The sequence below is a fragment of the Pan troglodytes genome, chromosome 1 (genome assembly GCF_028858775.2).
Source record: "Pan troglodytes isolate AG18354 chromosome 1, NHGRI_mPanTro3-v2.0_pri, whole genome shotgun sequence".
Classification (NCBI taxonomy): domain Eukaryota; kingdom Metazoa; phylum Chordata; class Mammalia; order Primates; family Hominidae; genus Pan; species Pan troglodytes.
Window position 1 is genome coordinate 231,150,753 of NC_072398.2, and position 14,859 is coordinate 231,165,611.

At 47.4% G+C, this 14,859-nt stretch overlaps 1 protein-coding gene across 38 annotated transcripts in view; it reads right to left on the reverse strand.

The window, feature by feature from the left end:
• Positions 1 to 14,487, reverse strand: part of LOC100608468 (tubulin beta chain-like) — a 61,222-nt gene extending 46,735 nt beyond the window's left edge. For 22 of the 38 annotated variants that reach the window (XR_010148650.1, XR_010148662.1, XR_010148664.1 and 19 more), the window contains exons 1-2: positions 13,431 to 13,564; positions 12,102 to 12,205 (exon numbers count right to left, since the gene is read on the reverse strand). The gene's annotated coding sequence lies outside the window, so the exon portion shown is untranslated. The other 16 variants (XM_063787758.1, XM_063787750.1, XM_063787748.1 and 13 more) reach the window with 11 other exon arrangements.
• Between the last annotated feature and the right edge of the window lie 372 nt (positions 14,488 to 14,859).

A 14,859-nucleotide genomic window follows, 5' to 3' on the forward strand; every position in this document is an offset into this window, starting at 1 on the left:
TCAAGAGTATTGGGATTCACAAGTAAATTCATCACAGAAATGTTTCAGACTCTTTCGAGGTATTGCGTCCTTGAGTTATTCAATAATTTGTTGTTAAGGCAGGTGGAGGAAAATAAACTTTAGATTCACACAGACCTGGGTTTGGATTCTGTCTCTGATGAATATTTGCTGCGGATGAATATTTCTGGGGAAGTTATGTAGCTAATTTTGAGTTTCTGGATAACAGAACTTTCCACTAAAGATTGATTTTACAATTATGTACCCAAAATTCTACTCTTCTTTTCTTCTGTTCTTTTTTTTTTTAATACTACGATGGTTTTTAGTACGTTCATAGAGCTGTGAAATCATCACATTTTTGTCATTCCCTAAGGGAAACATGCTCATTAGTACTCATTTCCTTCTTTCTTGCAGCCACATCGCAAGCCCAGGCAACCATGAATCTACTTTCTACTTCTATGGATTTGCCTATTCTGGACATTTCATATAAATGGGATTATACAATATGTGGTCATTTCCTTAATCCAGTACAGTTTTTCCCATTTGCCTCCTTTGTACTGTTATTGTCAACTATATTACATTTCTGTATGTTATGCGTCCAATAATACAATTCCATACTTATTGTTCTATGCAGTTGCTTTTGAAAACAGGAGAAAATATATGCATTTATACTTTTTTAAAAAAGTACATAATTACCTTTACTACTGCCCTTTTTTTTTTGTGCGTGGATTTGAAAATCATATGAGTTCACTTGTTTTCAGCCTGAAGAATTCCTTTAATATCTCATAAAGCAGTTCAGCTAGCAAGAAATTCTCTCCGTTTTTGCTTATCTTGAAATTTCTTTATTTCACCTTCATGTCTGACAGATGGCCTTGCTGGATATAGGATTGTGGATTAATAGTTTCTTCCTCTGAGCACTTTGAATATGTTATCCCACTGCCTTCTGGCCTCCATCATTTTACAGAGAGATCAAGTATTAATCCTACTGGGTTCCCTCCTTTGTGGTGAGCCATTTTATTCTGTTCCTTTCAAGGTTTCTCCTTGTCTTTGTCTTGAACATTTTGATTCTGGTGTGTCTAGGTATGTGTGTCCAGGTGTGTGCATCCAGGTGTGTGTGTCTAGGTGTGTGTGTCCAGGTGTGTGTGTCTAGGTGTGTGTGTCTAGGTGTGTGTGTCCAGGTGTGTGTGTCTAGGTGTGTGTGTCCAGGTGTGTGTGTCCAGGTGTGTGCATCCAGGTGTGTGTGTCCAGGTGTTTGTGTCCAGGTGTGTGTGTCTAGGTGTGTGTGTCCAGGAGTGTGTGTCTAGGTGTGTGTGTCTAGGTGTGTGTGTCCAGGTGTGTTTGTCTAGGTGTGTGCGTCCAGGTGTGTGCGTCCAGGTGTGTGTGTCCAGGTGTTTGTGTCCAGGTGTGTGTGTCTAGGTGTTTGTGTCCAGGTGTGTGTGTCCAGGTGTGTGTGTCTAGGTGTGTCTCTTTGTGTAGAGTTTTTTGGGCTTCTTGAATGTGTAGGTTAACATTTTTCAGCAAATTTGGGAGCTTTTCAGCTATTATTTCTTGGACATTTTTTCTGCTTGGAACTTTTTTTCTGCTTCTTTCTCTCTCACATCTCCTCTGGTACTCTCATTAAAGGTGTCCCAAGCTTCTGTTCATTTTTCTTAATTATTTTTCCCTCTCTGTTTTTCAGGTTGTATAATCTCTATTGACATAACTTCAAGTCTGCTGGTTCTTTCTTCTGACTGCTCCAATTTACTGCTGGGCCCCTGAGTGAACTTTTCATTTCAGTTATTGTTCTTTTCAACTCCACAATTTTTTGTTTTTTAAAATAATTTCTATTTCTTTATTGATATTCCTTATTAGATGGGACATTGTCATCATAATTTCTTTTAATTCTTTTAACATGGTCTCCTTTAGTAACTTGAATACGTTTCTGTGGCTGTTTTGACACTGGCTGTCTTTGTCTGTTAATCCGATGTCTGGAATTTGTCATAGTTTCTGTTGCCTTCTGTTTTCCTGAGCATGGGTTGCACTTTCCTGTTTTCTTGCATTTTTGTGGAAACTGGCATTTTAGGTAATATATCATAGCAAATCTGGATTGTGACCCCGACCCCCAGGGGCTGCTATTTCTGTGTGATTGCTTGCTTGTTTATTTGATTAGGGACGTAGCTCTGATATTGCTTCTCAGAGGGCACAGCCTTGGACTAGCACACAGTCTCTCTGACCACCTGTGGTATCTATGGTTTCTTCTGGGCTCTCTGTTAAGCTTCTGCTGGTCTGTCTCTCTTTGGTGTCACACACAGCTGTTAACATCCACTAAATGCAAGTGCTCTATCATTTTTTATGATGCCTGGGGCACAAATTGCTCCATAGACTCATCCAGTGAACATCAGGCCCTTTTGCAGGGGCAGAGCGTTGCCAGCTTTTCAAGTCTGCTCAGACCCCTGGAGCTCTTCTCAACAATCTCTCTTCCTTGTTCCCTCTGTTTAAGTTCTATCTAGTCTACCATTTCACCCACTCTTAATTGTTCATCAACAAAATCTCCACTATTTTTGCCAACTTCCTTGGGCTTGAACTTCCGCATGCTGTTCTCCAAGTAAAGTCTGTCACCTCAGGGACATGCTCTGCTCTTAGGTCTCCTCTGCTCCTGGGGACCGTGATCCAGTTCCACCAGAGCGACACCCTTGCTGCACGAGCCAGTAGCTGGGTGGGCATGGTAGCCTCTTGTCTTCCTAGCTTGCCCCTCCAGACATGGAACCTCCACACTGTGAGTGACTTGGTGTGGGGCAATCCAGGCAGATGTGCTCAGTCTGCCACACCTGGGATGGGGCTCCCACCCTCTGAGGACAAGCACAGGCTGAAGCAGGGGAGCCCTAGTCCTCTCAGTTGCAACTTCCTGGAATGGTGCTTCTGCAGTGCACACTGAGAGGGATGAGAGATGCTGGTGGCCTGCCTTCCTGGGGTGAAACCACAGCCCTAGACCAGGAGCCGGGAAGACAGACCACAGCATCTTGTTAGCTGGACCTTCCTGGAGCAGAGCTTTCATCACAATGCGCTTTGAGGGTGGGGAGCGGTGGATTGTGGCTCTGATACCACTGATCCTTACCGTTCTTACTGAGAGTTGATTATTTATTTGAGTAAATATTTATCCACCTGCTGTATGCCTTTAGGATAATTTCTAGTTTTAAAAAAATGAATGTTCGGCGGTTAAATGGTTATTTCCTTGGATAGAGGGCCTGCCAAGCTCCTCACACCACCATTCCAGAAGCTCTCCTCTGCTGCTTATTTTTGAAAATAAAATTTTACTGGAACATCCAGACATGCTCATTCCTTTATATATTACCTACCCACGTCTTCACCCTTCAACAGCGGAGTTGGTAATTGCAACAGAAACTGCATGGCCCGTAAAGCTTAAAACAGTTATCCGGCCCTTTACAGAATTTTTTTCCACTGCTTGTCCTAGATAATAATTTGATACAAATTTGTGCTCATTTGTTAATTCAAAAATGCGTAACTATTTATATGCTGGGATAAACCAAAGAGACACAAAGTTTCATCCCTCAGGAGATTTCAGGTTAGAAGAAAAGATCATTTTTAGTCAAAGAGACCACAAACATAGGCCAGGCTTGGTGGCTCAAGCCTGTAATCCCAGCAGTTTGGGAGGCTGAGGCAGGAGGATCACTTAGAGTTTGAGACCAGCCTGGGCAACATAGTGAGACCCCGTCTCTACGAAAAATTAAGAAAAAAAAATTGACCACAAATATAAGTCAGACCACGACTATAATAGATATGGCCTAAGAGATATTCCCTGACTCAGGAAGATGCGGCAGACATGACGAGGAAACTATACTCAAGAAGACTCCCATGAAGAAGTGAAAATGGAAGCTAAATTCTGAAGGATAAGCCAGCATTAGCAAGGCCAAGAAGATCCCTCAGGAGCTGACCCTGTGACAAGGATTGGAGTGCAGGCTGTTTATTTCCAAGAGCGAGGAAGACGGCCAACAAAGGGTACGCTTAAAACCAGTCACCACTGTGGGCAGCTGGAGCCTTCTGCCACTGTCAGACTCTGGGAGCCAATGCAAACAACAAAAGCAAAAACAAACACCCAAAAGAGTGCACCTGAGATGTATTCACCTCAGAGGGTGAGGAGACGGATAGATGTCCGTAACCAAGGTCTCCTGAGGGCTGTGCCCTGACACATTTATTCCCTGGAACTTTTGCCTGTGGATGGAGCCGGTGGCAGCAGATTGGGTTTTAGCTGCGGGACAAAGACCTTGGACAAGGAACTGGGGGCACTGGCCCCTGGGAGCTGGCTGGGGGGGCACTGCAGTGCCACGTGTAGAGAATATGGGCAAGGCCCCAGCAGTGGACATTATGGAGGTACTCCAGGCAGAGGGAGTATCACCAGCAAAGGCCCTGTGGCAAGGGAAGACCACAACCAGGGTCCAAGAGAAGTGGGCAACAGCAGAGCCACGTGGAGCCAGGGACTTATTGGACACAGGCCCCTCATTTCCTGGCATGTGAGATGGTGTCCTTGGTTATCCTGCCCTAGAACATGCTTAAAGGTGTCCTATAGTCACTTAAGAATTCATCCAATACTGTAGTGCCTGTGAGTATCAGATGTTTCATTATTTAAACTTCAAGTATTCTTGTATGTATTCATTTCATTAGTAAGAAAAATAGTGGTCAAAAGGTGAGAGGAATTGCCCATATCACACAGCTTGTAGAGCTGCAACCACCACAACTGAAGCATCAAAAGGAAAGGAAATCGTGAACAAAAGTCCACGATGCCTCCAGCACACGCACAGGGTCTTTAATTCACACCTTCCCCACGGACTGGGCAGAAAGGATAAGCTCCACATTCGCAGCATATCAGTGTATTTTTTCATTAAAGATGATTCAGTACTTGCAAGGGTCATTTCAGCAGCTGCAGGCCAAAGGATGGAGTCTCTTGTCCCTTCCTAAGAGGAGCACGGTCATGTGGATCCCTGCACCCTGCCTCAGTCTGAGGAATGCATTCTTCATTCTGTGCCAGGCTTCCTAATTAAGGGACAGCTCAGATGCCACCTCCTGCACGGCAGAAGGATGGAGTCTCTTGTCCCTTCCTAAGGATAAGAGGAGCACGGTCATGTGGATCCCTGCACCCTGCCTCAGTCTGAGGAATGCATTCTTCATTCTGTGCCAGGCTTCCTAATTAAGGGACAGCTCAGATACCACCTCCCGCACGGCAGAAGGATGGAGTCTCTTGTCCCTTCCTAAGGATAAGAGGAGCACGGTCATGTGGATCCCTGCACCCTGCCTCAGTCTGAGGAATGCATTCTTCATTCTGTGCCGGGCTTCCTAATTAAGGAACAGCTCAGATGCCACCTCCTGCACGGCAGAAGGATGGAGTCTCTTGTCCCTTCCTAAGGATAAGAGGAGCATGGTCATGTGGATCCCTACGCCCTGCCTCAGTCTGAGGAATGCATTCTTCATTCTGTGCCAGGCTTCCTAATTAAGGAACAGCTCAGATGCCACCTCCTGCACGGCAGTCACCCTTGACCGTCCCAGGCTGGGTCAGGTGCCCCGGCTCTCTCTATGCTTCCCCAGCACTCTGCATTGGGCTCTTTTTTACCCTTCATCAGGCTGCGTGGGACATAGCCTGATCCCGGATCCTGGCTGTGAAGTCAGCCGCGTGGCTTCGGCGGCACACCATCGTGGCCGTGGGCTGGCTGAGCGCTCAGCTCCTCAGCACCTTGGAGACACCTTGGCCCTGCTCGTGGTCCTGCTGTGGGGCACTGGTCAGGTGAGGGTGGGGGGTTTGCAGTGATTAAAATACTCCATTACCCGGGTATGCAATCCGTTCAGATATTGGCAGGTGATCCAAGTCAGGCCAAATAAAATTTGCCCTGAGAGTTTATGAACACTGAGAGATAAATTATGAGTCTTTCTCTAGGGATCTTGCTACAAGGGATAAATGGATGCTGCTTTCAGGAAGCCTTATGAAACAGAGAATAGTGAGAACAAAATACAAAGAGAAGCAGAGACAAGAAGACAGAGAAGTGGACGGAAAGATGCAGGGATGGATGAATGGGTGGGTGAACAGGGGGTGGAGGGATGGGGGAGGGAGGAAAGGAGAGATGAAGAGGTGGATGGAGGGATGGGCAGATGGATGGGGAGGGAGGCAAGGGAGAGGGATGGAGGAAAGTAGAGATGAAAGGATGGATGTGCACACGGATCAATGGATAAAGACATGGGTGAGTGGGTAGGTGGGTGGATGGGTGGATGGAGGGAGGGAGGGAGGGTTGGATAGATAGGTGGGTGGATGGATAGGTGGATGAGCAGCAAAGAAACAGTTTCTGACAAAATTATTTAAACTTGTATATCTAGTTATGACTTCAGCTAGAATCTTTCACTAGATTTTTATGATGTGAGCCAATAAATCCCCTTTGGATTCAGCTAGTTTTGCTAGGTTGCTTGCTACCAAAAAATTTAAAATTTGCGTAATATATGCTCCTCTCTCTCTTGAATTCCCTGCTTTGCCACTCGGCTCATATCTGGAACCGTCTCCCTCACTGCTGGCTATCTCTAATCCCCTCCTTTTCCTTGGCCCTCATGCTCTTAACCACGCCTTCTTTCCTGTAGGAACTGTGCTTCTACAGGAAACCGTCATTCCACTCGCTTGAGACTATGCTGGGGAACAAGAGCAGTTCCAAACTTGCCCACAGCCCAGGAGCGATGTGCACGGAAGCAGGAACATCCTGCACCTTCATCACAAGGACTGACTAATGGTGGTTCCCTTTAGCTACAGATGACTCCATCCTTCCCACTCTCGCCCTTTAGATGACAGTCTTCCCCCTGATCTCCACACCCAGCTCCCTCACTCCCAGCTCCACACTTGCTTCCTGGTTGGTCCTGGTGGGCCCTGGTGGGTCTATGGGACTCAGCAGGCACCTGTGCTGATGGTTTCTGGGTTCCTGGATGTTTGCTGCTGGTGCCGCTTCTCATCTTTCTCATGAACATTTCCAACTGCACCACGATCCCACTGAGACACCTCTCAGGGAACTCATTGTGTGGAGAACTGAATGCTTCTCCTCCTGCATCCCATAATGCAGACAGTGGCTTCTCCACCCTCCCAGGCCCCAGCCCCCCAGCCCAGAAACCCCTCAGTCCTTTGTCTCCTCTCCTAAATCAACAAGCCCTGTTGGCTCTTGCCAGTGAAGTTCCTCTCACTCTTTGGCCTGCCTGTCACTGTCCAGTCCTCGTTAATTCTTGCCGGATTTCCTGTGACCATCTCTTAGCTCCAGGCATCATCTTGCCTCCAGCTTCACCCCCACACAGCAGGTACCTGTCTCCTGCAAGCCTCGCTGTCACCGCACCCTGGACGTACATGAGGGCCTGTGTCTTTCACAGCAAAGTCCAGACCTCCCGATGGTGAGCGCAGCCCTTCGTGATCTGCCCCTGACACTCAGCCGTCTCATTCTCAGCTCTTCATACATGTCTCACCAGAGCCATATGCTTTGCATCTTGGATATTATTTTCAGGAAATTGCCGCAAACCAAGCAGTGGGACCAGGGACAGTCGGTGACTTCTCTGGTCCTGTCTTTCCTTATCGATAAGATGAAAGGCTTAGACAAGGCCACCTCTATGGAGCCTGGCCAATTTGCCCCACTGGGTTTCCTTTTGATATACTTAATGACACTAAAAAACCTATTTAAAGGTACAAATTCTGGGAGAGGGAAAGAAACAGCAAAATGCAAATTCTACCAGTTCACCAAACCCAACTTAAATCTTCTTCAGGAGCACAATGCAGCTGCCGCCCACCCAGGCCTGCCAGGAGCCTGCAATGAAGTTAATTATTAGACCTGAGGGCATTTGAGTGGAGTGGGACTCCCAGCACACTGAGGAGGCAAGAAAAACCTGAAGTAAAAAGAGAGCTAAGCTAAGACACCTGATAGATGTTAAGTCAGGAACAATCCCCCGGAAAGTAAGTTAGGAATGTAGAAAATTTTTCCAAGTTGCTCACTTGAATCGTTTCCAAAATGGTTTGACTTTTTCCTTAATGAAATTGTCATGATAGGTGGGACCTAACTTTGGATTTGAGTTCATAATATCTCTTAAAATCAATTAGAATAATAAAGTCATATATGTTTCTGGCAAGTTAGTGTGTAAATATCTGGCTCTAAAACCTACTGTCAGCTGAGGCCAGGTGCAGTGGCTCATACCTGTAATCCCGGCACTTTGGGAGGCTGAGGCGGATGGATCACCTGAGGTCAGGAGTTGGAGACCAGCCTGGCCAACATGGTGAAACCGTGTCTCTACTAAAAATACAAAAATTAGCCAGGCATGTGGCGTGCACATGTAGTCCCAACTACCCGGGGGGATGAGGCAAGAGGATTGCTCTAAGGTGGAGGTTGCAGTGAGCCGAGATCACGCCACTGCACTACAGCCTGGGCGACAAAGGAAGACTCCATCTAAAACAAAACAAAACTAAACAAAACAAAACTTACTGTGAGCTGAAAGAACTCTGGCCATCGAACCTGCCTATGCCCATGACCATCAAACCTGCTCACGCCCATGTCCATGTGGACCCCACCCCAGGGCCAGCCTCTCCGGAGCCCCAGACACTGCAGGACAGAAACAGGAGAGCAGGAAACAGCAGGAAAGGAAAAGGAGGAATGAGAGAAGAAAAAAATGAGGGAGGAAGGGAAAGAAAAGAATCAGCCCAAGTCTCCATGCCCTGTCCTAGTGACGTGACGGACCAGCACTTGGGCAAGGTTGGAGAGTGGAGGGTGTGTGCTGAGGGGGGCGGCGCGGGTTTAGCAGGTGAGGGAGCTGACCATTCTCAGCCCTTCCTGAGTCACCCTGGAGACCAGGCCGTTTAAGGACACCTCACAGCCCCTCTCCACGGCGACTTGGCGGGAGGAGCCCTGCCGCAGCTCTGTCTTCTCTGCACTCACCAGCCTTTTTTCCCTCATAGCCAAAGTCACGCAGCTTAATGTTGACACAGCTCTTCCGACTTTACAGGATGCTTGTCGTTTTGGAACCACTTTACCTACCCCGAGGGAGAAAAGCAGCTAAAACCAACAACGGAGGCATTTTATTCTTGAAGACACTGAGAAAGGTGGCGAAGGCCTGGCTGTGGAGAGGAGAAACAAGGGGCGCCCTCTCCTCCCTCTTCTGTTTCTCTCCACACTGTGGCTCCCACTAAAACACATTTAAAGCCAGTTCTTGAAGGGTTTTCTCCATAACTGATGTGTCAGTTTTGTCTGACAATTCATTTTTCAAATAATCATCCATTTGGGAAGTCCTTTTTTGTGAAATTCACATTCTAAGAGAAATTTAAAAAAACTAAATCCTCTAAAACACGGATATATCTACAAGAAGACAGCACCACAAGACGCTATCAGGTCCCATGACTCAGCCCTAGATAAGCTCTTCGAAATAAGAGGGAGCTCATCTGTCCAACATCTCATCAGTTTCATTAACAACTCCCAATCCAAGCCTGTCAATTAATGATAAACCGCTGTTTATGTAATGAAACACACAGATTTTTCTGACTTACCGCTTCTACATAGATTCGTGTTTATTTATGACTTCTTCAAGAAAGACAGAGATTGAGTGAGGTATTGCAGTCACTGCTGCAGAAATAATCAGTATTTAGCATTTGGACGGCACTTTCCTTGACAAACACCTCACTACCCGTCACTTAATTTAAATTTATCACTAAAGTGCCAGCGGCTTTTAGAAGCTAGCCATTGCCCTGCCCCCAAGTCTGTCATCACACTTCACTGTCAGAAAGAAGCCTCTGAAAATGGAAAGATCCCGGTATGGCCCCCTGTAGGATGGAGCTCAGGTGCTCTGGTTTCTAGGCCCCATCACCATTGCTGAAGCAGGGAGTTACAACTTAAAATCTAATTTAGAATTACATTCACTATGAAGAACCGAATTATTTTAATTACTGAGCTGATAGCCTGCTTGTGACCTGCAATGACTGAAGGACATTTTTAAACATAAGACAAAGCAGAAAAGTCATAGGCATGTCCACGTGTACCCTAGGAAAGAGAAACTCCTCCTCCAATGAATAAATGTAAGTGAATAGAAATAAAGTTGCTTTCTAATTACATCCCACAGACCCAGCCTGCAAGAGAGAGGTCCAAAACCAGTTGCCACTCACCATATAAAGAGCCAACCCAGGGAGGGAGCACATGTGTCCCTGACCTCTGTCCCAGGCTGGAGAACGGACTGTCCCCTCTGGGAAAACCTGACCAGACCAAGAGAAAATGCTGACGGATACAGAGAGCTGAGAACTGCCAAGGGAGACTGCGCGGCCCAGTCACCCCACAGCAGCCCCATGTGAACAGATGGTCAGGAGTCAACAGGAGGATGCACCATGAAGGACAGAGATCAAAACGGGAAAAGGAAAACAGACCAAAGACAGGTGGAGAGCAGGAAGGAATTCCAGTAACTGTAAATACTGTCTTCAGAGAGAAAAGATACGTCACCACTAAAGAACTGGAAGTCATGAAAAATAAACAGTTAAAAAAAGAGGATCTGGGAACTTAAACTCTGAAACCATTTTTAAATTCCATAAAACTGGTACTAGATAAAGTTGGTAAACCTCACAGAAAGTAAATCAACAACAAAAAGAGATCTAAAAGGTGAAAAATAGGAGAAAAAAGTATAAGAAAATTGGAGAAGTGGTCTGGAACGTTCAACACCAGAAATAATGTGTTCAAGGAAGAGACAAGATAAAAGACTGAGAAGAAAAAATTATCAATCAAAGAATTCCAGAAAATGTCTTAGTGTTTTACTCCATTTGTACTGCTCCAACAAAATACAGGAGACTGAGTACTTTATAAAAAACAGAAATTTATCTCTCACAGTTCTGGAGGCTGGGAGTCCAAGATAAAGCACCAGTGGGCTCAGTGTCTGGCAAGGGTTGGGACTCTGCTTCCCAGATGGTAGCTTGTGGCTGGGCCCTCACGCGGCAGGAGGTGAAAAGGTAAAAAGGCAAACCCAGGCCCTCAGCCCTTCCTTAGGGGCACTGATCCCACTGTGAAGGCTCTGCCCTTGTGACTTAACCACGTCCTTCAGGCCCCACCTCTCAATACTATCACCTTGGCCATTAAGTGTGAACATATGAATTTGAAGGTACACTTTCAGACCATAGCATTCAGAACGCAACACAGGTTTCCAAATGAAAAGAGCTAGCACAGAGATAAAAATGAACCTACATCATATTGTCCTGCAATTTCAGAAAGCCAAAAAATGAAGAAAAGACCCTCAATGCTTCAAGATAATAAAGAAAAAAGAAGTGTATCGCTTGAGGATGGGGGACGAGATTGCGATTGAGCTTCTCTAGAACAACATAGGAGGCAAGCGGAAAATGAAACAGTGTTTTCAAAATTCAGAGAGAGCTTTAAATCCAAAATATATTCTATAACCAGAGAAACTGTTAGTCAAGTAACATGTGAAGAGAAATCCTTATTTCCTATACACTCATTCTCCTGGAGGAATTAAACAAACAAACAAAAAAGTGTGATCCAGGAAACAGCACTGCAGTGCAGGTGAGAGGTGAAAAGAGTGTTCAGGATTAAGGTGAAGACGGAGCTCAGATGCTGCACACCTGTACTGCATGCCCATATAATACACCTACACAGCACACCTGCACAATATACCTGCATACCACCCCTATACAGCACACCTGTACAATACACCTGCATGGCACACCTACATAATATACCCCCACAATACACTTTCACAGCACACATGCATAATACACCTGCATAGAACACCAGCACAGTACACCCACACAGCACACCACTCAGCATTCTTAGTTTAAAAATAAGTTTTACTTTAAAGGTAATAGTACACACATAAATTGTTGTTAAAATCGACAGTAACAAAGAGAAGTAACAATACTAATAGCCTGTCACAAACTGATTCTTAATAACCTATATAAACAAACATTAAGCCCGGGTGCCGGGTGGCTCATGCCTGTTATCCCAGCACTTTGGGAAGCCGAGGCAGGCAGATCACTTGAGGCCAGGAGTTCCAGACCAGCCTGACCAACATGGTGAAGCCCAGTCTCTACCAAAAATACAAAAAAATTAGCCGGGTATATTGGCACGCACCTGTAATCCCAGCTACTTGGGAGGCTGAGGCAGGAGAATCCTTGAACCCAGGAAGCAGAGGTCGCAGTGAGCCGAGATCATGCCATTGTGACAGGAGAGAAACTCTGTCTCAAAAAAAAATTATATGTTTACAACAGGTGCATTCCTCCTCTTGCTTTCTGAGGACGCCCTGCTATGTAGCTGAGTAGTCGCTAATAAACTATCTTAACTTCACTATACTCTGTGACTTGCCAAAAGGTCTTTCCCATGTGAAATCCAAAAACCTGTTCTTGGGGTCTAGGACAAGACCCATTTTATAATGACAAAACTATACAAATTCTAGAGGAAAACATGGAAAGAAAGCTATGTGACCTTGCGTTTGGCCATGAGTTTTAACACGACACTATCAGAGGCATTTGAACCCCTCCTCTATATGAACTCCAGGGTGGTTTATGTTCCACTGGCTAAGAGAAAGTTTTCTTCAAAAATGTGACATGATTTGAGGTCAAACATTAATATCAAGTAAACTCAAAAGATTGAGAAGCTAGCATTAGTTCTGGGAAAACCAGAAGTGTGCCTTTTTTTGGAAATAATCATTGGTAGCACAAACTTAAGAATCTTCAAAGGAAATATAAATGAGTTATTAACTTACAGTTTTCACCAATTAAGATATAAATGAAGTTAATGAAATCCGGAAATACAATTTCACTGTTTTTAATGTTCATTAAAAAAAAAATCCTTATCAAATAGCCCCAGTAAGTCACCAATTAAGTCTTTACTACTTAAAAGCAAAATCCACCTATGTCCTGAACACTATCCACTTTACAAGCCTCATTATATGTACTGGAGACAAAATTCAGAAATAAATAAATATATATGTACATATATACAAATATATTTCAAATTAAAAAATACTTTTAGAGAGTGGTATGTATTACATTTAGAAATTAATAGCGAAGTAAATTATGGGATGTCATCCACGCCTGTCCCAAAGGTACCGAATTTATAAATCATCTCAGGTGCGGAGCAGGACAGGTTGAAAATAGGAATGACACGAACCCGCGCGGAACAGCTGCCGGCGCGGTGTCCAGGGCAGCACCCCGCCCGGTCCCGGCCCCTCCAGCCCTGGGCCCGACCCCTCCTACGCCTCTGCCTCGACGCGAACGCGGAGCCCGAGCGCGCGTCACGCCGTGTGGGGCCGAAGAGGCTGCTACCCAGAGGCGGAGTGCGGGCTCGCGAGGGTCCCCGCCCCACTCTCGCTCCCGCCAGCACCAACGGACTCGCGTCCCCGCCGCGCGCCGACTCGGGAGCAGCACCGCCCCCGGCACAGGAGCCTCATGCGCCTCTTACCTAACAGGAAGTTGGGTGGAAGCAGCGCGGACCCACGGCGCACCGAACGCACTCCAACAGAACCCGACGCAGACACGCGCTTTCAACCGGCGGAGACACCGGCAGGGCCAGAAACGCGCGCAGCGGCGGCCGGAGGTCGGTAAGCTCCCCGCCCCGGCCCGGCCCCGGCCCGGCCCCGGCCCCGCCCCTGCCCGAGACCCCGCCCCGGCCCGAGACCCCGCCCCTGCCCGAGACCCCGCCCCTGCCCGAGACCCCGCCCCGGCCCCGCCCCTGCCCGAGACCCCGCCCCGGCCCAGCCCCGCCTTTTTCTCTGCCTCCCCTCCCTGCACGTACGGGCCCCGCCCCTCGCGCGACGTGTTTTGTTGACCGGGAAACGGGTTCTCCGGAGCCAAGGTCCGCTCGGGTGAGTGCCCTCCGCTTTTTGTGGCCAAACCCAGCCACGCAGTCCCCTTCCTGCGGCATCCTCCACACCCGGGGCCTGCTGGTCTCCGCGGATGTCACAGGCTCGGCAACCGCCCTCCTGTCGGCGGGGAGTCCCGCGACGCCCGGAAATGCTCCGGAGCCTGTCGCTCAGCTGCCAGATCTGCGTCTGTGTCCGGTTCCGTCACTGAGGTCGCCCCTGTCCGGCCCTTCCTCCCTAGGTCTCTTCACCGTCCGCCCATCCTGTCGCGCGCCGCGTCAGGTCCCCATTCGGCATGTGGCTTGTCTTCCGTCGTCCCCACCCTCGCCCCTCTTGGCCCCTCAGGGCAGCCCTGGGATTCGGCAGACGCCAGTCCTCCCTGAGATGCTTCCCCATCCTTCCCTCCGCCAGGCCCTACGTCTCCGCAAACCCCACGCTTCGGGGTGGCCGCCTCAGACAGGACCCTGAGTCCGAGACTGGGGTAGGGGACCTGCCCGATCCTGTAACAACCCTCGTGCTTCTGCGCAATCGCCTCCCACTAGCGGTGAGTGTTGGGTGTTTACCTTCCCGGTGTCCCACTGAGAAGTGGGCTCTTCCTTGGCGGGGGCTTCTTCATTGCCTCGTTGTGGATGTCGAGGTGGGGCAGGAGAGTGAGGAGAAAACAGAGAGGAGGGAGGTAGAGCCAACGAGCGGGAAAAGGGGAGGGAAGTTTAGATGGGAAGTGGATGGGTCTGAGGAATTGGAACAAACACTGACAATGAAGGAGAGTGACCTGAGCAAGTAGTAGTGGGGTAAACGGAAATAGACAAAATGGGAATCAGCAGAGATATGGAGGACAGAATACAATGAGGAGGCCTTGACCGTCAGTAGCAGAGAGGGCAGCAGAAGCCTAATCCCCAAATTCCTTAGATGGTTTTCTGATTTCCAAATTAGTTTCCCTTTTAAATTTATTGTGTCAGGTTCAGCTTATGAGGCCTCAATACTTTTCAGTCTTAATTGTATACTGAAAATACTTTTTGTTTACTAAAT